The sequence below is a fragment of the Hemiscyllium ocellatum genome, chromosome 47, assembly GCF_020745735.1.
Source record: "Hemiscyllium ocellatum isolate sHemOce1 chromosome 47, sHemOce1.pat.X.cur, whole genome shotgun sequence".
In the NCBI taxonomy this organism is placed as follows: Eukaryota; Metazoa; Chordata; class Chondrichthyes; order Orectolobiformes; family Hemiscylliidae; genus Hemiscyllium; species Hemiscyllium ocellatum.
This window is the reverse complement of record NC_083447.1, coordinates 10,237,342-10,263,192: the sequence shown is the minus strand read 5'-3', so window position 1 is coordinate 10,263,192 and position 25,851 is coordinate 10,237,342. Positions and strand designations below refer to the sequence as shown.

Sequence of the window (25,851 nt, the reverse complement as noted above, 5' to 3'; positions counted from 1 at the left end):
ATATGTTAATACATGTATGTACATTATTATTTATTTACTACATTTTACAAGTGTTTCAGAAGCTTGAGAAAGGAAGCTTTTGCAGTTTACGTGTCAATGCCTCTGACTTCATTTTCTTCTCTTCAATAGTGCTACAACTCAATCAGTTTGATGGAAACTTTAGAACCAGAGGATGAAGCACTGGCCTTGGCATATTTTTCTGGGGGTTGGTGCCTTGCCTTGAGGTCTAATGATCCAGAGCTCCTACCTGTACAATATAATGTGTGTCATCTGCCTGTTTAGTGAGCTATCCTTACAATTCCAATGTTTTATATAACTGTATTCCTTTCAGTTGACCTTCCTAGCCACGTAACTACACAGGGTGCAAAGAGGAACATATAATTTCTGCTTTATAAAACAAAGTTGAAAGTGCACATGAGATGATGTGAAACAATTGATCTCTCGTTGGGCTTTTTGTTTGTGAAGTGATAGTCAATTCATAGCATATTGGCCGACTCTGTGCAATAGACTGTATTCATCACTGCCACTGAGTATGTTGATTATTCAAAAGTGGCTTTTGTATATAGAATCCATAATTTCCCATATAACATAACCATAATGCTACTGGCTCAATATAACTTTTAATTTAACTTTCTTAACCAGGAACATGTTCATTTGGTCCCAGTCTGTGTCCAGTGTTGGTCAACACCTCCTTTTTGCACTGGATGACTGGTCCGTTTGCTCTTACTTCAATCACCAAAGCCTGTTCTGGTTTTGTGTTTTAGTTGCCTGCCTCCTAATCTACAATACTCCTTCCCTCACCTCAAGCTATCTTGATTGTCTCTTGACATTTCACTTGACTTATATGTAGGAGTAACAGTGCATTTTCTCTGGAGAGTTTTGCAACCGGTCTCTCGGTATTCCCTTTACTTCTGCCTCACTCCATTACCCTCTCCATGCCTCGTGAGGGAGTTTAGGAGAATACAGAGCCAGAGATAGTCCACTCTTCCCCTCAAGCCTGCTTCACAATGCCGTTAGATTATAGCTGGCCCAGACTGTAGATCTATTTAGCTGCCTTTGTTCCACGTCCCTCCAAGCTTCTACGCAACAAAAATCTGATAGTCACTCTTTGGTTTTGATTGACCCAGCATCCACAGCCTTGTGAGGATAGTGTTCCAGATTCCCACCTTTTTTTTGGGATGGGAAAAAGTGTTTCCGACTTAGGGGCAGGTGTTCGTGGAGAGGGTTGCAGTTTGAGCAGAGAACTCGGGTGAGGGGAGTGCCCATCTTCACTCCCTCCTGTGTTGTGTTGTCTTCCTTTCCTGACTTTGGTTACAAACGGAAGCTAGAAGTTCCAGATCCTGTTGCTGTTCTGGTATCAGGGGGTTAAACCCTACCACCACTCATTTCCTGTCTGGGTCATTGGAGGTGAATCCCTTTCCTGTGCCGCCTCATTCCCCCTCATAAAATGCCAGCTGGTCAAATGCTTTGGTAACCCAGTCTAAATATTTAATGCATTTAAAAGGAAGTCACCTTGGTACCCTACAGCTAATGCAATGTTTGTAACTCCTTTTACTGTGCTGTTAAACCTTGGAGCATTAACCTAAGCCAAGAAAGCAACTGACTGAGTAAATTTTGATTCATCAAGTTATTGAGCCCAAAGCTGATGGAAAGATTCTGTCCACTGGGACCAAAGCAGCCTCAGGATGTGCAAAGTGGCAGATTTGGGTCCAGCTTTTGCTTTGAGAGCTGTTGCACCACCTATCATACATCTCTCTCTGTCTGTCCCTCCCCACCCGTCCATCCCAACCGGACAAAGAATTGCCATTGCTGTAAGTTCCTTTCAGACGTCAATGTGAGCCTGATTGTTCCTTGAATAATATTCCTGCTTCTGGATTGAATAATAGGCTCGTGTTTCAAAGGAAGTTTTGTAATGGTTGTGACTTTGATGCAATGGTCACGTTGCATCAGCCCTCGATGTATCAATCCAAATAGTCTCCCAAATACCCCGCCCTGGAAAAAAAACACCCTCCATCATTGACATTTCATTTATCAGGCCATTTCTCTCAAAACTCTACCACAGTAACAATATGGCCTGCATGGGTTCTGAGACAGCAGTGAACAGCAGGCTGGAGCTGTAAATATATCTGCACTCCCAATTAGTAGATTCATGAGCTATTAATCAGGCAGAACCAAGGTCCTATCAACTCTTGTCTGAACAGTTGGTCTGTACTGCGAGCTGGAGTTCCTGCACCTGATCACTATGCGCTGTGTCCTCAGTTTGCAAACAGCAGGCTTAAACTTGACTGTGCTAGTAATTCCCTCCACCTCAACCCAAGGTCACCTTTGAGATTGGGGATATATGTACTGACAACTTTTTGCCTGTATTGTTTGCACATTCACTGATTGATGTTTTGCAGATGCCCTTCTCGTTCTTTCCAAGATCACCTTTAACTTAATGTCCTCGTTTGTTTCTGACCCTTGCTCATAGAGCAATTATACTCCTTCCCAGGTAGGGAACATCAACAATTGAACTGTAGTGTGATGCTTCTTGATTACAGTCTTGCCCTATCATTTATCTGTCCCTAATGCTTTCCCCAGTAGAGCAATACATCAAGTGCTGGACCTTGGTCAGGATATCACGTTTGAGCTAATGAGAGTTGAAATTCAATAAGTATGCCGAAGTTCTACAGAACTGTGCTGCTCCCCGATGTCTAGCATCCTGTATGACTCTATTCCATACAGTACTGTTTTACAACTTTACAAAAAAATTCCTATCTAATCCCACCATATAGAGCTGCCCTCAGCTCGACCTGATCTGACTTGAGTTCTCACCAGCTGCAGCACGTTCCACTCGTCTGAACCCGATGCGGTTGAGATTAGTTTCCTAGTTTACAGCAGACTCGGCCTGAGCCGGACTCGAACCAAAGTCGACCCATTGAAAAGGAGCTTGAGCTTGACTCTGAACTCATCTTACCATGCTGGCTTTGCTCAAACGTTCTGACGATTAAAACCCCAGCTATGTTTCCTACAGTGATGGAGGTGAATAAAGAAGGTTTTATAAATATATACAGGAGAGAAACATTGCCTGTTGTAAAACTCTGGGCTTGTGTTTGTTGTGTTGTTGTAATTGCCCTTCATTAGGAACATGTTGGTTTGCCATATTCGTGTGTGTAAAGAAAAGGTGATACTTGGAGTTGAAGCCAGTTGCAGCACACTGGGGGAGTAATGTGTGAATGACTGGTGAGGACATTATTGTACAATGAACCTGTTTCTCCACACACGTGCACACTTTAATATGTAGTGGTTTATTCAAAGTACGATTGCTGTAAAACAGAATACTGTTTCCTCAGTGAAACTGCCCAGCTTAAACTTGATTCAGTTGGTCTTGGCTTATCGTGTGGATCCGTTCCACACAAACCTCTGCAACTGGCATTGGCGGTTATTGTGGTCAAATAAGGAAACCCTTGTGTTAATGTTGGATAGAGATATTCCAGAGTTTAAACCCCCCCTATTGGCAAAATACAAATGAGGCAAATGTGAGATGATTTCAGAATGCTAAAAACGCATCAGGGGTTAGGATAATGATTAAACCGCAGTTCTAGACTTCCGGTTTATGAAATCGCTTGACCCTCTAGTATGTTGCAGAATTGGTTCACACAGGCCGTATTTGGTGGCGCAGACCCTACATGGTGCCCAGCTCTGTCGAGGCATAGCAAGCCAGCTGGCGCTGCTGAGGTTCATCAGGTGACCTTCCTCTGTGCCCTTTGGCCTGCTTCTCCATCTGAACTTTGACCTTCAGCAATGGAGGCACCAGTGGTGGTAGTTGGGCAAGATTCCCTGTCACTCCACCTGCTTCCCCTTTACAAAGAGCACAGGAATTCTGTGCCAGCTCCCCTTGGAGAAAGGGCCCCTTATTTGTGTGAATGGCATTGCCATTGCCTTGTTTTCTGTAATTGTGCAAAGGTATTTTTCTCTGAAGTAACAGGTTTCCAGTAAGAACAATTGAAAGCATGTGTTTGCCAAGTAGGAATAGCAAACATGACCCTCACTGGATATTGCACTCTGCCCAGAATTGGGTATTGGGCTATGCTCTGGGTCAGTGGCCATCACCAGAAAGCTGGCACCACTACTGTACAAGCTGGTACAACTGGATGCTTGGCATTTCTTTCAGCTCTGTAGGCTTTCAGTTTTCTGGGGTGTGATCCCAAAGCTGTGGAAAAGCTGCACTTGTTGTTCTGTTGCTATAATTTGAGGAGGCTTTCTCAAACATCGGAGTCTGTTGGCCTTCCTGCAGCAGCCGGCAGTAATGTTTTGTCATTCCACCACTTTGATGTGCAGAACCAAGTTAGCAACTCTGTCCCCTGGACTCGGCTCCCTGTCGCAGCTGTGTGTGGGTAGGTCTTAGCCTGCTGGTCAGTTGATGAATGGCTCACTGCCCTATTTTAAACCCACTGATGGATCTTAACACAAAACGTTTTCCTTGGGTTTTCATGAGCCCATTTAAATGGAAGGCTGGCTCCCTTTTATCATTAACCAGGAGCCTTCCCCCAATCCTTTGTAAGTGGCATTTTTTAAAATCCACCATAACCAAAGAGAAGCTGCCAGTTCTTTTCCTTTCCTCTGCTACCTGACATCTCTCTGCGCACCTTCTGTGCACTTGCTTCTCTTGAATAAAAATGCAACCGATCACTCCTCCTCTGTCCCTCACTCGTGGGGTTGGATGAGGCACAGGAATGGGATCAAAATGGAATCTTTGGATAACTAGTAGCAGCAACAGTTTCCTTAACATTAAAAACAATCTTGCTTGTGTTTACCCCTCCCTCTCTCTTCAGTCATCGGACTGAGATGCTCAGCTTTGAAAACCTTTTAGATTTTCTTACACTTGGAATTGTATCTAACAAATGTATAACATGAGTGGCCCTTCGTTTTTAAAATCTATTGGTTTTTTTTCCCCTTTTTCTGAATACCAGGTACTGTTCTCCCCCAGTTGTGCCTGATGCAGTCAGTAATGTTCGAATATCATTGATATACTCCTTGCCAGGTTTGCCCCATGCCGTTTCTTCATGTGCCTTCGGGTTGCATCCACTGTCCAGTCATTTTAACACTTATCAGAAGTCATTTTCTCCCACCCTCACTCCAACCACCAAACCGATTAATGCTGGTTCAAAGCCTGTGTACTGGACCATCCACTGGACTGATTGATTTTTGCACTGTGTCTGTAGCGTGTCACTGGAATACTCATCTTGTTGAGGGTCTGATCCCCTAGCAAACTATCGGGAAACTTTTAAAGCTTTGCACTTAAAACATTTGAAGCAGCGAGAATGTCTTGCAGTGGGTGTGTTTAGGTGAAGGCCCGCTTAATCCAACCCTCCACTCCAGATGTGTGGGCCATGTGGTCAGCTGGAAGGCTGTGTCTCAGTTTTGTGGTGAGCCCTGGGGAGAAAGGATATGTTGCTGGGGAGGAAAGGTGGGGAGAGTGGGGCTCAATGCTGAGGGGCTGCAAAGTGCTGTATTTCTTATAATAGTCTCTATAACTGGGAAAGGGAGAGTGCGGGAGGGAAATGTACCCGTTTGCGTGGTGAGCATGTCTTGCCCCAGGCCACACCACTAACTTTCTTCCTAAAGCTGCACTGTATTGTCTGTAAGCTGTCATTATTTTGTTTTGTTGGTGAGTTTGGGTGCATGCTGATTTCCTCATTGCCCTGCAGGTGTTAGAGTAGTTGTGTCAACCCATTGCACAATGCAGAAACCATGGTTACACCAGAAAGTGCAGTTGGCCTAACCAACATAACTGTCAGTTCTCCTAACCTAAGTTCTGCATGTGCTGCTTTCTGAAGTCTTTGTGCCCCTTTAATTGACATGCAGTTATGTTCCACTTATTAGTCACATGGTTTGTTTGATGGCTGAGAGTGAGCGAGCGTGTTTCCCTATAATTTTGTAGGTAATACAGTGTAGATGTGATCTCCCATCGACGTTATCGACAGTCACTCAGGGCTGGGGTGTTGACTCTGGCACTAAGCGTGGTGATGCTGGTTTGCTTTATTCCCTTTCCTTTTTTCAAAACAAAAAGGAACTGGATGGCACCGCAGTGAGCGAGCAGCCAGCTGGTTCACTCTGGTCAGACACGAGTGATAGCGTTACTATGACAGCCCAACACCTTTCAGCCTTTGTTCCAGAATTACAGTGAGTATGGGGCAGAGGATATTGCTGGGGTATCTCAAAGCTGTGTTCATTTCCTGTTTGAGCACTGGAAGGAATCTATCCCAGCCACAGCCACACCCAGAGGAGAGCTGCCACTGATTGCTCAGGTGATTTGCCACCCCAGTGCCCCCTCCTGTGTTATATCGGTCTTTACTTACATGAAAGCCTAAACACTGGATCCTTACACCCATTATGAAGCCCAAGTCTCTGGAGTAGCAAACAGCACCGACTCTCTCTAGTTCTACTCGTGCTGCGTACCCCATGAATTATTTTATTTTTTAAAATGCTATGAATGAGGCAATTTTTGCAGTTGTCTTAATGGCCAGTATGTATATTTGAAGCCCAGTTTTGCTCTGTAAATAGGTCAGGTTTTTGACTCTGCCTCCTGTGTTTTATGCTGCTTTTTTTTTGGTCAATGTTATTTATTTCTGTGTATGTTTTTGGTTGTTCTGTGATTATAAACTGCTCCTCGAGTGTTTGTGTTCATTTGAAGGAAGAGGTGTTAAATCCAGGCTACCTGAGCTCTAAATCGAACTGGGTAGCAGAGCACTTGAGGCTTTCATTTTGCTGACACTCCGATTAATTCACGGGTGGGTGCTGTAAATCCGCTGCATTGTACAGTTCTCATCGGCTGTTTCTCGTTGCACCGTCCTTCCAATAGACCCAGCTCCTCCTCACCTTGTCGAGGTCGGAGGTCTTGGTGACAGTAGCTTACCCTTTCCGTCCAACCCTGCAGCCGATGTGATTCATTCCTGACACAGCTGCTCAAATGAATGAGCGTCAGTGAAAGACCCTGACACTTCCTTTAACCCAGGACCACTCAAAGTAAACGGGGAGGGGGAGCAATTTATGGTGGAGGGGGTGGGGTCACGAGTTCTCAGACCACCCAAACAGGCCCATGTGGTCACACTCATGCCTTGAGCATTCACTTCTCTACTCTTTTACCTCTTTGTGAATTTTGCAGAGTCCTAAGCTATCATTGCATCCTAACTCCCATAGCAACAACCCTTTGCCTGTATCCCTCTATTACATGTTCCCTGATACTGAGCTCGCTTGCCTGTTGCCTCCTTGGTAGTGCAAGTTTGGTTTGGTGGGGTGGCTGGTCGTGATATTAGAGTGTGATGGGAGAGGAAAGTGATTAGTCACAAAGCAGCAAGTGAAAGGACTTCATTTAGCCCAACGAGGCTAGCTTCTTGTGTATGCCCAAGTGGAGGAGCTTTTAATGTCCGTCAGTCACTCACTGAGACCAGCTGCTGTGGCACAGTGCAGCTGAGAGAGATGGAGGAAAGGTAAGTTGCTTCTCTCTCTCCCCCAGCCACCGTTGATCGGTGAGCAGTGGATTGTGTAAATAGAGCTTTTTGTGTGTCCCATTCTCCCCATTGCCACCTTCTGCTCACTGTCTTCACTGGAGAGGGTGGAGAAATGAGGGCGCAATCTTGTGGGATGTCATCGGGAATCTGGCCCCTGGCTGGAACAGGAGCAAGGTTGCTCATTGACCACACTAGAGTATGCAGTTTGGATGAGGGTACTTCCTGGGAACGCTGCAGTCGAGTTATCCAGATGTGCTTGCAGCATCTGGATCTGCAATTTGTGCCCCCCTACCAACTCCTCGGACAGCTGGATTCCTGTTTACCATCCCCAACCCCTCAGAACAACTCCATGTCCTGGGTTTCACTTGCTATTCAGTTTAAAGACCTCGTGATGTACCCCTGCATCCTGGGCTTTGATTCTTGTGGCACAGGACTGATTGACAGACGGGTCCCATGGCTCCAGTATTCTCCACTGTCCTAAGTTGCCAGTGTTGAAGTTTTTGGCTTTCTATTTAAAGCGCCCAATTGCAGTTTGCCAGTGTGGAGTGCAACATGGGGCACACAAAAGGCTTGAGTGTCAGTCTCTCCTCCCTCTATAACGTCAAGAGCATCAGTGTTCCACTGCTCCTCTTGCTCTGTTTGTGTGAAACTCCGTCAAGCAGAGGATCCAACTGTCCTGCGCTGTTGAGGTGTGCCAGGGAGGGCATACGCTGGGATATTGCTTTCCCCTGTGCCCATCAAACCAAATCCAAGGGCAGTGTTCCAGTACTGTTCAGGGAATGCAGAATAGAAACCTGTGTGTGTTTGTTTCCACACTCCCCTTTCTGTCGTGGGAGCTGCATGATTTGAGGATGTTTTCTGTGCCCTTTGCATTCCTGTTGAGCTGTAGGCCTGTTTTATTTGGTGTTTGGCCTTGCATGTGTGTACAAGTAGGTGAGGTTAGACTTCGTGTTGGGAAAGGTTCTTCTGTGGTGACACATGAGACTCAGCATCTTCTCCCCGCCCTTCCCCAGAGGGCAGTGTTTGTTAAAATCAATCTAGCGATTGGTGCGGGTCTCCATTCTGGGTGTCCAAAGGCAGCTGCTGTGCTCAGAAAGATGCCTCATGCAGTTACTTACTCCTGGAGACTGGAGTTATGCTCTTCCGTTCTGTTTGTGTTCATCACCGTCACTGGGTGAGGGATAAAGACCTCATGCAGACACACGCCTCAGCCCCCCACCAGTGACACTCCTTGAGTATGTGTACCTGCATCTTAAAACTCTTTTCACCCTGAGAGTTCAGCTCGTGGCTAATCTTGCTGGTAACCTACCCCCTTTATACTGTGGTACACATTAGACGCAATGATAGCGTGTCTCCCCTCTCTCCCCTCCCCCGACAAACTGTCTCATATCCCACCCCTGTGTGTGCAAACCTTCTTATAGTCTGAAACTAGCTGTACAGGAAATACTGTTCGTTCATTGGCCAGAGGATGATCCACACTCCTGGGGGTTGGTTGGGAACTCTGATTAAGTGATCAATCCTGGGTGAATAAGACAAACTATCTGGTCTCTGTGGCCTCGACGTATGGTGGGGGTGTCAGGGAAACTAATCGCCACCAAGTTACACACATTGGCCAGCAGCCTTCCCACCATCCCTCTGAAATTCAGCCACGCAAGTTACTTTGAAGATGCTTTTAATAATTTGAGCACATGTACTTAAAAGAGACATCCCTCGCTTTGTTTACGCCAACTCTTTTCCTTGCCATCATTGTAATAAAATGTGGGGGTGGCGGCATTCTGGAAACTTCCACTGCAATCACAGGTGGCTCAACCGTGATCTCAATGAGTCTGGATGACTAACAGTGGAAGCAAAATGCAGTAACCTCTTGGGGGTACCATGGCCTTCAATATAAATAACCTGATGTGTACAGAGACTGCGCTGTAAAATCTAATGAATAGCACTGCTGTGATTCGAGGAAAAGAGTGAATCTGCAATAATTCCTTGTGTTAAATTGTTTTTGGATTTATTTTTGCTTATACATACATTCATACATAAATTGCAAATTTTTTTTTAACAGCACGTTGCCTCAGATGTACCAGATTCCTGTAACAAAGTCATTGATTTAATTAAAACATATCAACAAATACCTTGTACTGTGTCCTCGCTCTGGTCTTTGTGTGCATGCAGGCAGATAACAAACTGGGTAGAATCTTAGAATCCCTACTGTGTGTAAAAGAGACCATTTGGCCCACGTACAGCACTTGTGCATGTTCTGGTTCCCAGATTGGTTTTCATGACCAACTTGTAGCTACTTCCTACCAGGCTACCTGCTGTGTTTTCACAGGGCGTTGCTCTGTCTTGCACCATTCGCTCGCTCTCTCTCGTGCACTCGCTCACGTGCACAGTTGCGCTCTCACGCTGAGGTCCACCCACCGGGTAGGGCAGAAGGGCAACTGACCCTTTTGTGGGGTGTGGGGAAGGAACCTTTCAGTTCATTTGAGGAGTGCTGAATAACCTTGCATTCCTGGCTTGGGTTGAAGGTGACAAAAGTGTCGTCCTGGCAAAGGAATCTTGTGGAATTCTAGCCCACCAACCCCTGAGGATTGCCTTAGGATTGTGGCCATACTAAACAAATCTGGAACATAGAATCCCTACCCTGGAGAAAGAGTTTGGGTTCATTCTTTCCCCCCTTGGGCCGTCGGGAGTTTGAATATTCTCCCCGCGGTCTGTGTGGGTTTCCTCCAACAATCCAAAGATGAGCAGGTTAGGGTGGATTGGCCGTGTAGTGTCCAGGGTGTCCATGGGAAATGCAAGGTTATTGGTGGGGGGGGATTCTCTTCAGGAGCTCGATGCAGACTCGATGGGTCGAATGGCCTGCTTCCACACTCAGGATTTCATGCTTCATGCTCACCTCGGCCTCCCCAAACTGTTGGCATTTCTCTGCATTGTAAACCTGCCAGCCAGGCAACAACTTGATAGGAAGAACAAGAGTAGGTCATTTGCATGCAAGCGCACAATTCTGTAGGGTGCAGGAAAGAAAGGCTGACCAAGAGGGGTACGGAAATCACTGAAGTTGTCAGGGCCCATGGAGAGAATGGCATCTGAGAGCCCAGGTTTTATAAACTGAGAAAGGAAGTAATGATGAGCAGCTACAAGACATTTGTTGGGCCTTAAATGGAGTGCTGTGCCCAATTCTGGCTGTCTCTTTTTGGAAGAGGTGAACATTTTAAGAAGCGCAGGAAAAGATTGAATGATTCAATGGATTTGTGCAGAAATTGAGAAAGCGGGGACTGTAAATTGGAGAAGAGGATGAAGATATTGAGTCACGAGGCTTCTGAACAAAAGTCGCCATATTTTGGGAAGAATGTGGAGGCATTGGAAAAGGTGCAGAGAAGATTTACCAGGATGTTGCCTGGTCTGGAGGGAAGGTCTTATAAGGAAAGGCTGAAGGACTTGGGTCTGTTCTTATTGGAGACTAGGTGGCGAAGAGGGGATTTAATAGAGACATACAAGATGATCAAAGGATTAGGTAGGGTAGACAGTGAAAGTCTTTTTCCTAGAATGATGACATCAGTGTGTATGAGGGGGCATAGCTACAAATTGAGGGGTGATAGATTTAAGACAGATGTCAGAGGTAGGTTCTTTACTCAGAGTGGTAAGGGTGTGGAGTGCCCTACCTGCTAATGTAGTTAACTCAGCCACATTAGGGAGATTTAAACAATCCTTGGATAAGCACATGGATGAGAATGATGGGATAGTGTAGGGGGACGGGCTTAGATTAGTTCACAGGTCGGTGAAACATCAAGGTCTGAAGGGCCTGTTCTGCACTGTATTGTTCTACGAAACAAATGGTGGAAGGGTCAAGAAACGAGATGCGGATTTAAACTGACGGCAGAAGAACCAGAGGCCCTCTGAAAAACATTTTAACACTTCAATCAAGAATGTGCAGCCTCAGAGTGAAGGCAGATCAGATGGTGACTTACATAAGGAAGTTGGATGAGGGTAAAACAAACTATACAGAATAAGAGGAAATAGTTTATAATTTGGACTAAGCTGGTACAGACTCAATGGGTCAAATAGTCTTTGTGCAGTAACTATCCAAGATCTAGTCATTATTGTGTTGCTGTGTGCAAATTGACTGCTGCTTTTCTGACGACATTACATTGACTACGTTTCAGGAATATTTAATGGGCTGCAGAGTGATATGGGCCTTTCTGCAGTGGTGAAGGGCGCTATGGAAATGTACATTGAGTTGCCCCCTTGATCATGACCCCACCTCCCATCATCAAATGATCATCTCCCACCCCAAGAACCACCTCATCACCTCATGGGATATCCCACCCACAGCTTCCAACCTATAGTCCAGGAACCCCGCACCACCTGGTTCTACCTCCTACCCAATATTCACAAACCTGACCGACCCATTGTCTCAGCCTGCTCCTGCTCCACCGAACTCCCCTCTATATACCTTGATGCTGTCCTATCCCCCGGTCCAGGAGCTCCCCACCCACATTCAGGACATCACCCATTCCCTCCACCTCCCCCATGACTTTCATTTCCTTGCCCCCAAAGCCTCATCTTCACCATGGACATCCAGTCCCTGTACACATCTATCTGCCATGACAGTGGCCTCCAAGACATCCGTTTCTTCATCTCCCGTCGACCTCACCAGTATCCTTCCACTGATACACTCATTCAATTGGCTGAACTGGTCCTCACCCTCAATAATCTCTCCTTTAAATCCTCCCACTTCCTCCAGCCCAAAAGCGTAGCCACGGGCACCCACATGGGCCCCAGCTATGCCTGCCTCTTCGGGTATGTGGAACAGACCATCTTCTGCAGCTATACTGGCACCACTCCCCATCTTTTCCTCCACTACATACATGACTATCAGCTGCAACTCGTGCTCCCTCGTGGAGATTGAGCAGTTCATCAACTTCACTAACATGTTCTGCCCTGAACTTAAGTTCACCTGGACCACCTCGGACACCTCCCTCCCCTTCCTGGACCTCTCCATATCCATTAAGGGTGACTGACTCAATACGGACATCTACTACAAGCCCACCAACTCCCACAGCTACCTGGATTACTCTGCCTCGTGTAAAAACACTATCTTGTATTCCCAATTCCTCTGCCTCTGCAACATCTGCTCCCAAGAGGACCAATTCCACCACAGCACACACCAGATGGTGGCCTCCTTCAAAGCTTGAAATTTCCCCTCCCATATGGTCGATGATGCCCTCCACTTCCCGCACCCCCTGCCCTTGAACCCCACACCTCCAACCGCAACATGGACAGAATCCCCCTGGTCCTCACCTTGCACCCCACAATCTCTGAAGACATTGCATCATCCTTCGCCATTTCCGCCACCTACAAACAGACCCCACCATCAGAGATATAACTCCCTCCCCACCCCTATTTGGGTTCCATAAAGACCATGCCCTCTGCGACTCCCTTGTTAGCCCTCCCCTCCTGGCACTTCCCCTGCCAGCGTAAGAATTGCAAAACCTGCGCCCACACGTCCCCCTCACCTCCGTCCAAGGCCCCAAAGGGGCCTTCCACATCTGTCAGAGATTTATCTGCATTTCCACATACTTCATCTCCTCTATCGGTTGCTCCCAGTGTGGTCTCCTTTACATTGCAGAACCCTTCAGAACACATCTCTGGGACACACGCATGAAACAACCTCACCGCTCTGTGGCCGAACACTATAACTCCCCCTTCCACTCGTCCTTCCACTCCACCAAGGACATGCAGGTCCTGGGCCTCCTCTATCACCACTCCCTAACCACCCGATGCCTGGAGGAAGAATGCCTCATCTTCTGCCTTGGGACCTTCCAACCACACGGGATCAATGTGGATCGCATCAGTTTCCTCATTTCCCCTCCCCCCATGTTATCCCGGATCCAACTTGGCACTGCCCTCATGGCATGTCCGTCTTCCATCCCACCTATTCGGTCCAACCTCTGACCCATCACCTTCCCCCACCTTCATCCACCTATCACATTCCCAGCTACCTTCCCCCAAACCCCACCCCCACCCATTTATCTCTCAGGCCCCCTTCTTCCTGATGAAGAGCTTATGCTCAAACGTTGACTCCCCTGCTCCTCGGATGCTGCCTGACCGGCTGTGCTTTTCCAGTACCATATTCTTTGACTTCCGACCTATTTGACCGATTACACTTGGGTAGTACACAAGGAAAAAAAAACTATGGATGCTGGGAATCGGAAACAAACACAGAAACCGCTGGGAAAACTCAGCAGATCTGGCTGCATACATGGAGAGAAAGCAGAGTTAGGGAGGATAACAAATGTTGCATTTTTGTTCTGTCATTTTGTATTTCTTACTGGCTCCTTGGGGTGGCATGGTGGCTCAGTGGTTAGCACTGCTGCCTCACAGTGCCAGGGACCTGGGTTTGATTCCTGCCTTGGGTGATTATGTGGAGTTTACACATTCTCCCTGTGTCTGTGTGGGTTTCCTCCCAAAGATGCGCAGTTCAAGTGAACTGGCCGTGCTAAATTGGCCGTAGCGATAGGTACATTAGTCAGGGTAAATATAGGTTAGGGGAATGGGTCTGGGTGGTGGCACTTCAGAGGGTTGGTGTAGATTTGTTGGGCCAAAGGGCCTGTTTCCATACTGTAGAGAATATAATCTAATCAACAGTTGCTAATTTTGATTTTGGAAATCACCTCACTTGATCTAATCCTCCCCTGAATTTCTCCCCTGGGATAAGCTGCACTGGGACATAGGCCTGTGCCCAGTGCAAATAGACTCAGCAGCAAGGCATGCCTGGTCAATTAGCTTCTTGACACTGCTCAAATACAAGGAATGGCCAGAGAGAGGTGGGTGCCGCAGGGAGTGGAATGCATTATTTCCCCCCTCCAACTCTATTTTGATTTAATCCTTGCCCTCCCCTTCACTGTTCGATCACGCAGCATTGCCCTCTGAGAAGGGCACTGCTTGTCACCAGCCACTCGGGTGTTTCCTCTCTTCCTGGTGGTGGAATATAAGTAAAGATTTACACACGTGTTGTCTTTCACGGTGTCCAACACCTGCACACACACGACATGGCTGCTGGGGAAAAATAAACACTACTGCTGCCAGGCGGTAGTGTGGGGGAAAATTGGGAAGAAAAAGTGTCAAACAACCTGTTAAAAAAAAACAAGGAATGGCCACTCATTGCGGATGGTTGCTACGTCTTGTCCCAAGGCTGCATGCAGGACAAGCGAAGGAATGGGAGTTTGGAATAGTGATGGGGGTTAACTTAGTAACCGCCGATAACTTGATTTAAGAGAGCTATTCAAGGGACTGAATGCTTAGTGTGTCTTTATTTTAATTCAATCAAGGGATGTGGCATGTGGGCCAGAACTTATTGCCCATCCCTAGTCGCCCCTTGAGAAGTTAGTTTTGAGCTCCCTTCTGGAACTGCTGCAGTCCACTTGGTGTAGCGACACCCCCTCCCTCCCCCTCCCTCCCCCCCCCATGCTGATAGGGAGTGTTTCCAGAATTTTGACCCAGTGACAGTGAAGGTGGTGAGGTGCTCGAAGGGAACTTGGAGGGGATGGTGTTCCCATGTGTCTGCTGCTGCTGTCCGTCGAGAAGATAGAGGTTCTGGGTTTGGAGTTGTATGTATTGATGTGACGGTGGGTAATACAACCATCCGAATGAGTAACCCTTGGCTTCTTGGAGTGATTTCATCTCCTGGTTTGAAGCCCCTCAGTGGAAGTTTCCTGGAAATTTTCTTTTTTCTAAATTTCTCCAGGCGTGCAACTTTCTAGGAGGTTGCGCACACATCTACAGCATGGAAGCAGGCCATTCGGCCCAACTCGTCCTTGCCAACGTTAATACTCCGCACCTTCTATCCTGTTCCATCTCACCCTATCCATACATCCGAGCCCTCTTGCCCTCCATTCCTTGTGGAGCTTGCCCTATGTGGCTGAGATCTATATGAAGGGCTGAATTTAGGAGAGGTGATGGCCTAGTGGTATTGTTGCTAGACTTTTAATCCAGAAATTATATGTTCTGGGGTTCCAGGTTCGAATCCCACCATGGCATTTGAATTCAATAAAAAATATCTGGATTAACGATTGACTGATGATCATTAATCCATTGTCAATTGTTGGAAAAACTCATCTGGATCACCTCTATCTTCAGGGAAGGAAATCTGCTGTTCTCTCCTGGTCTGACCTGCAAGTGACTCCAGACCCATAGCAATGGGGTTGACCCTCAATCATCCTCTGAAAAGGCCTAACATGCCATTCAGTTGTAGCAATTGCTACGAAGTCTCTTCAAGGGCAACAGGGGATAGAAATTAAAATCACAATGGCCCAGCCTTCCTGGGATGCAAGGTAGGTTTGGTGGGTTACTGGTCTTTTGCTGTGGGTGAATTTTGAGCACTGGTAACACTACATGAGCATTAACCTTGCAGACATCTGACTTGATTATGTATCAGCTGTAATGTCATACATTTCCTACAGAGGGCAGTAAGATGCCATATATCCAATGGAAATTGAGATGCAGGACAGATAGTACTTTTGTAATTAAAACACTTGGTGGGTGAAACTTACAAGCATCATATAGAGTCATAGACATGTACAGCATGGAAACAGAACCTTTGGTCCAACTCATCCATGCCGACCAGATATCCCAACCCAATCTAGCCCCATTTGCCAGAACTTGGTGTATGTCCCCCCAAAGCCTTCCTATTCTTATATTCATCCAGATGTCTTTTGAATGCTGCGGTTGTACCAGCCTCCACCACTTCCTCTGGCAGATCATTCCATACACGTACCACCCTCTGTGTGAAAATGTTGCCCCTTAGGTCTCTTTTAAATCTTCCCCCTCTCATCCTAAACCTATGCCCTCTAGTTCTGGACTCCCCCACACCAAGGAAAAGACCTTGTCTATTTATTCTACCTATGCCCCTCATGACTTTATAAACCTTTATAAGGTCACTCCTCAGCCTCCGATGCTCCAGGGAAAACAGACCCAGCCTATTCAGCCTCTCTCCATCACTCAAATCCTCCAACCCTGGCGGGTGCTCCGGTTTCCTCCCACAGTCCAAAGATGTGCGGGTCAGGTGAATTGGCTATGCTAAATTGCCCGTAGTGTTAGGTAAGGGGTATGGGTGGGTTGCGCTTCGACGGGTCGGTGTGGGCTTGTTGGGCCGAAGGGCCTGTTTCCACACTGTACGTAATCTAATCTAATCTAAATCTTTTTTGAACCCTTTCAAGTTCCACACTGTGGGGAATCTAATCTAAAACATCCTTCTGCTAGGAAGGAGACCAGAACTGCACACAATATTCCAAAAATGACCTAAGCTATGTCCTGTACACTGCAACATGACCTCCCAACTCCTGTACGCAATACTCTGACCAATAAAGGAAAGCATACAAAATGCCTTCTTCACTTTCCTATCTACCTGCAACTCTACTTCCAAGGAATGATTCCTGACTGACTTTTCGTTCTGAAATCTCCTTAGAGATTGTTCCCTCCTGCATGTAAGAATCTGTGTTTCAACTTCCTTTTTGGCAAGATAGCTGAGATCTCCTTATATGTTTGTTTCTCAGTTTCCCTCTGACTATTCGGGGGTCTATAATACAATCCCAATAAGGTGATCATCCCTTTCTTATTTCTCAGTTCCACCCAAATAACTTCCCTGGATGTATTTCTGGGAATATCCTCCCTCAGCACAGCTTATCAAAAACGCCACTCCCCCTCCTCTCCTGCCTCCCTTTCTATCCTTCCTGTAGCATTTGTATCCTGGAACATTAAGCTGCCAGTTCTGTCCATCCCTGAGCCATGTTTCTGTAATTGCTATGATATCCCAGTCCCATGTTTCTAACCATGTCCTGAGTTCCTCTGCCTTCCCTGTTAGGCCTCTTGCATTGAAATAAATGCAGTTTAATTTACCAGTCCCATCTTGTTCTCTGCTTTGTCTCTGCCAGTCCTGACTGACTCACTTCTGTTCTCAGCTATACCAGTCTTAGATTGATCTCTTTCCTCACTATCTCCCTGGGTTGCACTCCACCCCCCCACCTTACTAGTTTAAATCTTCCTGAGCAGCTCTAGCAAATCTCCCTGCCAGTATATTAGTCGCCTTCCAATTCAGGTACAATCTGTCCTTCTTGTACAGGTCACTTCTACCCCAAAACAGCTTCCAATGATCAAAACTGTGAATCATTCTCCCGTACACCAGCTCCTCAGCCCTGCATTCATCTACTCTATCCTCCTGTTCCTAGCCTCACTAGCTCATAGCACCGGGAGTAATCTAGATATTACTACTCTCGAGGACCTCCTTTTTAAATTCCTGCCCTGGGAGAGGGCGGGGACTGGGAGGGGGGGAGGGGGGACTGCGAGGGGGAGGGGGGACTGTAAGGGGGAGGCGGGGGAAGGGCGGGGACTGGGAGAGTGGGGTGGGGGGAGGGCGGGAACTGGGAGAGTGGGGTGGGGGGAGGGCGGGAACTGGGAGAGGGGGGCGGGGGAGGGCGGGGACTGGGAGAAGGAGGGGAGGGCGGGAGGTGGGGGAATGGGAGGAGGGGGACGGGAGGAGGTGGACTGGGAGAGGAAGGAGAGGGGGAATGTGGGAGGGGGAGCTGGGGGAGGGGGGCAGGTGGGGGACTGGGGGGGAGGTGGGGGACGCGGGGAGGTGGGGAGGAGGGGACTGTGAAGGGAGGGGAAGAGGGGGATGGGAGGAGGGGGACTGGGGAAGGGGGGGTAGAGGAAGAGGAAGGTGACTGGAAGTGGGGGGAAGAGGGCGACTGGGAAGGGAGGGATGGGGGGAGGAAGGGAACTGGGGGAGGAGGGGGAGAGTGGGAGGGGGGGACTGGGGGAGAGTGGGAGGAGGGGGACTGGGGGAGGGTGGGAGGAGGGTGTGGATGGGAGGAGAGGGACTGGGAGAGGGGGGAGAGGGAGAGGAGGAGGGGGACTGGGAGGGGGGGAGAGGAGGGGGGAGGAGGGGGACTGGGAGGGGGGAAGAGGAGGGGGACTGGGGGGGAGAGGAGGGGGACTGGGAGAGGGGGGGAGAGGACGGGGACTGGGGGGGAGAGGAGGAGGACTGGGAGAGGGGGGAGAGGGAGAGGAGGAGGGGGACTGGGAGAGGGGGGAGAGGGAGAGAAGATTAAAAAAAATTCCTGCCATGTCTCTATGATCTCCCCTCAGAATCTCAACCTTTTCCCTTCCTATGTCGTTGGTTCCAAAGTGGACAATGACCTCTTGCTGGCCCCTCTCCCCCTTGAGAACATTCTGCACCCTCTCTGAGACATTCTTGATCCTGGCACCAGGGAAACAACACACCATTCTGATTTTTCACTGCTGGCCACAGAAATGTCTATCTGTACCTCGGGATAGAGAGTCCCCTAACACAATTGATCTCTTGGAACCCAACATACCCCTCGCTGCATTAGAGCCCGTCTCAATACCAGAAACTTGGCTGTTGGTGCTACATATTCCTAAGTGTCTATCACCCCGCAACATTTTCCAAAACAGCATACTTCTTTGAAATGAGGATAGCCACAGAAGACTCCTGCACTAGCTGCCTACCCCTTTTACCTTTCCTGAAGTTAACCCATCTATGTGACTATGTCTGAGACTTTCCCCCTTTCCTATAACTGCCATCCATCACATACTGTTGCTCTTGTAAATTCCTCATTGCCTCTAACTGCCTCTCCAACTGATCCATTCGACCTAATAGGATTCGTAACCAACGGCATTTATTGTAGATATAATCCTCAGTAATCAAAGTTTGGGAGAAGATTTGTAGCTCGAGTGCTCGTTGCTGTGGTTCTGTTCGCCGAGCTGGAAATTTGTGTTGCAGATGTTTCGTCCCCTGTCTAGGTGACATCCTCAGTGCTTGGGAGCCTCCTGTAAAGCGCTTCTGTGATCTTTCCTCCGGCATTTGTACCGACACCAAACAACAGCCACTCTCGGACAACAACTCACCAGAACGAATGACCTGATACCCAGCATGAGCAAAACCAATGTAGTGTACAAAATCCCATGCAAGGACTGCACAAAACACTACCTAGGACAAACAGGAAGACATCTAACAATCCACATCCATGAAAACCAACTAGCCACAAAACGACCCGAACAGCTATCCTTATTAGCCACACATGCAGATGACAAACAACATGAGTTCGACTGGGACAACACTACTATTATAGGACAAGCCAAACAGAGAACAGCCAGGGAATTCCTAGAGGCATGGCACTCATTCACAGATTCAATCAATAAGCACATCGACCTGGATCCAATATACCGACCACTGCAGCAGACAGCTGGAACTGACAACCGGAAGCGGCAGATTCAAACCACTACAAATGCTGGAGGAAAGATCACAGAAGTGCTTCAGAGGAGGCTCCCAAACACTGAGGATGTCACCTAGACAGGGGACGAAACGTCTGCAACACAAATTCCCAGCTCGGTGAAACAGAACCACAACAATAATCCTCAGCAACCCATAAACTCTCCCTAAACTCCCACATCCTACAAGAAGAGCATATCACTCTACTAAGGGTGATCTTTGCTTCTTTCAATCTACAGACCCAGAAAATAGCACTGTCTTATTCCTCTACAAAACACTGCTCCAGGTTAAATTAATACTTAATGGCTTATATTTTAAGTTTAATCAAGAGACATAACTCAATACAACATATAATCAGGAAAGAACCCACTCTACTCACTACTGCAGACTTATTTTAAGGCTGCACCTAAAATCCACTTATCTGCTTCTGTGCTGTGACCACTCCCAACAGGTTCCTCCATGATCAGTTGTTTTCTAATTTTCCTAGGCACTGCAATGTCCAGCGATACATGAGGCATAATGTGATTAAGTTTGAGGTTATCATCTTGGATGTTTTGTTTTAATAAAACTATGCTGTGTTAAAGGTAGATGCGCTGCCTTGTGTGGTATTGAACAACTCAGCAGCAATCCGAATGGTTACTGCACAGAAAAGGCCATTGGTCCCATTATCTGTGATAGCTCGTTGAGAGATCCTGCCCCTTTTCCCATTAATTTACTGGTTCTATTTTCTCCCCTTTCAACTCCCCCTGGAAGGCCTCAAACGATTCGGGTACAGGAGCAGGGATGACGAGAACGGAAACAGAGCCCGTTCTGAGGAAGGGTCACCGGACCCAAAACGTTAACTCTGATTCCTCTCCACAGATGCTGCCAGACCTGCTGAGCTTTTCCAGCAATTTCTGGTGTTTTGTTTCTGACTTCCAGCATCCGCGGTTTCTTTTGGTTTTTTGACAGGAGCAGGAATGTCTTGTTGCTACTGTAGAGGGCCTCAGTGAGACCACATCTGGAGTATTGTGTGCAGTTGTGGTCTCCTCAACTAAGGGGAGGCATTTGGGCCTAGTGCTGTTACTGCTGCACTGTTACTCCAGAAACTTAGCTAAAGTTCTGGGGACCCCGATTTGAATCCCACCATGGCTGCTGCTCTTACTTGAATACAAAAATCTGAACTTGAGAATCCACTGATGACTGTGAAACCATTGCCAATTGTCAGAAAAAAAATCCAACTGGTTCGCTATTGTCCTTTCGGGAGGGAGATCTGCCCTTCCTACTTGGTCTGGCCTATAACATTCTCCCGTGCATCTGCGTGGGTTTCCTCCGGGTGCTCCGGTTTCCTCCCACAGTCCAAAAGTGTGCAGGTTAGGTAAAGTGGCCAGGCTAAATTGCCCCTAGTGTTAGGTGAAGGGGTAAATGTAGGGGAATGGGTCTGGGTGGGTTGCGGGTCGGTGTGGACTTGTTGGGCCGAAGGGCCTGTTTCCGCAATGTAAGTAATCTAATCTAATATGTGACTCCAAACCCACAGCAATGTGAGTGACTCTGAAATGGCTGAGCAAGCCTCCCAGTTCTGCCAATCGCCACAAACCGGACAGAATACCCATCTCCGACCTCGGCAACAGAGAAGACAACAGCAGAAACAGCCCTGTCCACCCGGCACAATCCTCCCCACTGGGGGCTATAGTGTAAAGATTGGGAGAGCTGTCTCACACAGACTAGACAAGCAACAGCCTGACGTAGTCTCTTTGGTATGATGTGGTGAGTATGACTATGTTCCAGACACCACCATCACCATCCCTAGATATGTCCTGTCCCATTGGTAGGACAGGCCCAGTAGAGGTGGCAGCACAGTGGGATACAGTCAGAGGGGGGTTGCGATGGGAGTGCTCAATATTGAGTCCAGACCCCATGGTGTTTCATGGCTTCAGGTTAAACATGGACAAGGAAACCTCCTGGTGAATGGTATGGACCTGCTCCTGATTTGATGAATTCGAGCTCCTCCATGTTGGAAGACATGTTGAGGAAGCAGGAGGGTGGCAAGGCTGCAGAGCTCAGCGGCAGCATTACTGATCGAGCTGGTCGGGTCCTAAAGGACATCACTGCTAGACTGGGTCTGTGACAGGGACAAACATACTTGACCTCACCTTCACCAATCTGCCGGCTGTAGATGTATCTGTCTGAGACAGTATCGGTATGAGTGCCCACCGCACAGTCCTTGTGGGGATGGGCAAAGCTGACTGCTTAATTGGCACCATGTCCACAAATGTTCGCGGGCTCAGTAGCAGCAACGTCTACCATCTTTAAGAAATTCACTGAAGATCCTCAGGCAGCACCTTCCAAACCCACGACCACTTCCGTCTAGAAGGACAAGGGCAGCAGATACATGGGAACACCAGCCCCTTTGCAAGTTCCCCTCCACTCACCATCCTGACTCAGAAACCATTCCTTCAGTCTCTAGGTCAAAACCCTGGAATTCCCTCCCCAGCAGCATTGTGGGTGTTGCTATGCTACACAAACTGCAGCATTTCGGGAAGGGGACTCAGCACCACCCACTTGGGGGCAACTAGGGACGGGCGAGAAATGCTGGGCCCAGCAGTTCCATCCACCAAGTGAATAAAACAAAATCAAAGCTGATCTTGGACCTCAAAGCCATTTTCCGGCGTTATCCCAATATCCTTTAATAACTTTGATGTCTAAATGTTGGAGTGTTTAGTACCTTTGAAATGCAGTCACTGTAGATAATGTTGGTGACCAATGGTTACCCAGCAGTCAAATAACAATGATTAGATAGCCTGCCTTTATTTCCCCAGAGATATTGTTTGAAGGATAAATATTAGCTGTGTCAGCTGAGGAGAAATGTCCCTCCCTCACTCCAAAATGCCACGTCTACCTCAGAGGAGGATAAGCCCTCAGTTTAACATCTGGAAGATCTGAGTCTTTTTGCCATTTACATAAATGATTTGGATGCGAGCATAAGGGGTACAGTTGGTAAGTTTGCAGATGACACCAAAATTGGAGGTGTAGCGGACAGCAAAGAGGGTTACCTCAGATTACAACAGGATCTGGACCAGATGGGCCAATGGGCTGAGAAGTGGCAGATGGAGTTTAATTCAGATAAATGCGAGGTGCTGCATTTTGGGAAAGCAAATCTTAGCAGGACTTATACACTTAATGGTAAGGTCCTAGGGAGTGTTGTTGAACAAAGAGACCTTGGTTCATAGCTCCTTGAAAGTGGATTCGCAGATAGATAGCAGAGTGAAGAAGGCATTTGGTATGCTTTCCTTTATTGGTCAGAGTTTTGCAAACAGGAGTTGGGAGGTTGCGACTGTACAGGACATTGGTTAGGTCTCTGTTGGAATATTGCGTGCAATTCTGGTTGGCATGGACAGATTGGACCAAAGGGTCAGTTTCCATGCTGTATATCTCTTTGACTCTATGAAAGGCTGCATAAGGTGGGGCTGTTTTCCCTTGGAGCGTCAGAGTCTGACGGGTGATCTTACGGAGGTTTATAAAGGGGCATGGACAGGGTGAATAATCAAGGTCTTTTTCCCAGGGTGGGGGAGTCCAGAACTAGAGGGCATAGGTTTAAGGTGAGAGGGAAAAGGTTTAAAAGGGACCTGAGGGGCAACGTTTTTCATCTCGGAAAAAGTGAGGAGTGCAGATGCTGGAGATCCAAGTCAAAACGTGTGGTGCTGGAAAAGCACAGCAGGTCAGGCAGCATCCGAGGAGCAGGAGAATCGACGTTTCGCGTATAAACTCTTCATCAGGAATCAGCTCTGCACATTCCTGATGAAGGGCTTTTGCTTGAAACATTGACGTCCCTGCTCCTCGGATACTGCCTGACCAGCTGTGCTTTTCCAGCACCACACGTTTTGACACGGGCAACATTTTCATGCAGAGGGTGGTGCATGTATGGAACAAGCTGCCGGAGGAATTGGTAGAGGCACTTACAGTTACGATATTTAAAAGACATTTGCACAGGTACATGGGCAGGAGGGATATGGGTCAAATGCAGTCAACCAAGACAAGCTTTGGCAACTTGGTCAGCATAGACAGGTTGGGCCGAAGGGTCTGTTTCCATGCTGTATGACTGTGACTCTATCTGACCTGAAAGGCAGCCCCTCCAACTGGGCAGCACTCCCTCAGTGAAGCAGTGGCTGTTTCTGCCTGTATCTCTGAGACGGAGGGTCTAACCCATGACCATCAGGGACAAGAATGCGACCCACTGAGGCACGACTGACAGACAGAGCTGAATAAAGCGCCAAATTAAGGTGAATTTCATTTCCAGGCCGGAATTTAATTGGGGGGGGGAGGGAGGACGAAAGCAAGCCATTTTTCTTAAATCTACACAATGTTGTTTCCCTCGAGGACATTTCTTTGTTAGTCTGAAACGAACAGAACAGTTTGTTCTTTCCTCGCAGGCTGGGGCAGCCTCATCACGTACATTTCGAACTCCTGTGAGGTCAGACCTCTGTCACTGTGTTCTGAAATGAGAAGCAGACTCAGGCTCGGATGGAGAGGGTGTAATCAGGAGCAGCAGCCCTTCCTGCTGGGGACCCTGGAGAAACTTTCATGACCAGCTGGAGTGATATCTACTCCAATTCTGTTCACCTCAGAGTTAGTGTTCAAGACCCACTCCAGAGAACTTGCAAAGCTCTCACTCCTAATACAGTCCTTAGGGAGTGCCATACTGTTGCAGAGTCAGCACTGAGCGAGCACCGCAATGTCAGAGGGTCAGCGCTGAGGGAGTGCCGCACTGTCAGGGGTCAGCACTGAGAGAGCGTCGCACTGTCAGGGGTCAGCACTGAGGGAGTGTCACACTGTCAGGGGTCAGCACTGAGAGAGCGTCGCACTGTCAGGGGTCAGCACTGAGGGAGTGTCACACTGTCAGGGGTCAGCACTGAGAGAGCATCTCACTGTCAGGGGTCAGCACTGAGAGAGTGTCACACTGTCGGGGTCAGCACTGAGAGAGCGTCACACTGTCAGGGGTCAGCACTGAGGGAGTGTCACACTGTCAGGGGTCAGCACTGAGAGAGCGTCTCACTGTCAGGGGTTAGCACTGAGGGAGTGCCACACTGTCGGGGGTCAGCACTGAGGGAGCACTCCCTGTCAGGGGGTCAGCACTGAGAGAGCGTTTCATTGTTGGGGGGTCAGCACTGAGGGAGCACTGCTCTGTCGGGGTTCAATGCTGAGGGAGCGCCACACTGTTAGGAGTCAGCACTGAGGGAGCGCCACACTGTCTTAAATCTACACAATGTTGTTTCCCTCGAGGACATTTCTTTGTTAGTTTGAAATGAACAGAACAGTTTGTTCTTTCCTCGCAGGCTGGGGAGGCCTCATCACGTACATTTCGAACTCCTGTGAGGTCAGACCTCTGTCACTGTGTTCTGAAATGAGAAGCAGACTCAGGCTCGGATGGAGAGGGTGTAATCAGGAGCAGCAGCCCTTTCCTGCTGGGGACCCTGGAGAAACTTTCATGACCAGCTGGAGTGATATCTACTCCAATTCTGTTCACCTCAGAGTTAGTGTTCAAGACCCACTCCAGAGAACTTGCAAAGCTCTCACTCCTAATACAGTACTTAGGGAGTGCCATACTGTTGCAGAGTCAGCACTGAGCGAGCACCGCAATGGTAGAGGGTCAGCGCTGAGGGAGTGCAGCACTGTCAGGAAGTCAGCGCTGGGGAAGTGTCACACTGCCAGGGAGTCAGCGCTGAGGGAGTGTCACACTGTCAGGGGTCAGCATTGATGGAGCACCCGCACTGTCGGGGAGTCAGCGCTGAGGGAGACTCACACTGTCAGAGGGTGAACGCTGAGGGAGCGCCGCACTGTCAGAGGGTCAGCGCTGAGGATGTGCCGCACTGTCGGGGAGTCAGCGCTGGGTGAGTGCCGCACTGTCGGGGAGTCAGTGCTGAGGGAGTGCCGCACTGACGGGGAGTCAGCGCTGAGGGAGTGCCGCACTGTCGGGGAGTCAGCGCTGACAGAGCGCAGCACTGTCAGGGGTCAGCACTAAGGGAGTGCCCCACTGGCGGGGAGTCAGCGCTGAGGGAGTGCCGCACTGTCGGGGAGTCAGCGCTGAGGGAGTGCTGC

At 48.3% G+C, this 25,851-nt stretch overlaps 1 protein-coding gene across 1 annotated transcript in view; it reads left to right on the top strand.

Annotated features, from left to right (window-relative positions):
* The window catches only part of rab4b (RAB4B, member RAS oncogene family), a 42,039-nt gene extending 32,416 nt beyond the window's left edge, over nt 1-9,623 (top strand). Inside the window, exon 8 of the mRNA XM_060856242.1 lies at nt 130-9,623. The gene's annotated coding sequence lies outside the window, so the exon portion shown is untranslated. The remainder of the gene's footprint in view (nt 1-129) is intronic.
* Nucleotides 9,624-25,851: the final 16,228 nt, after the last annotated feature.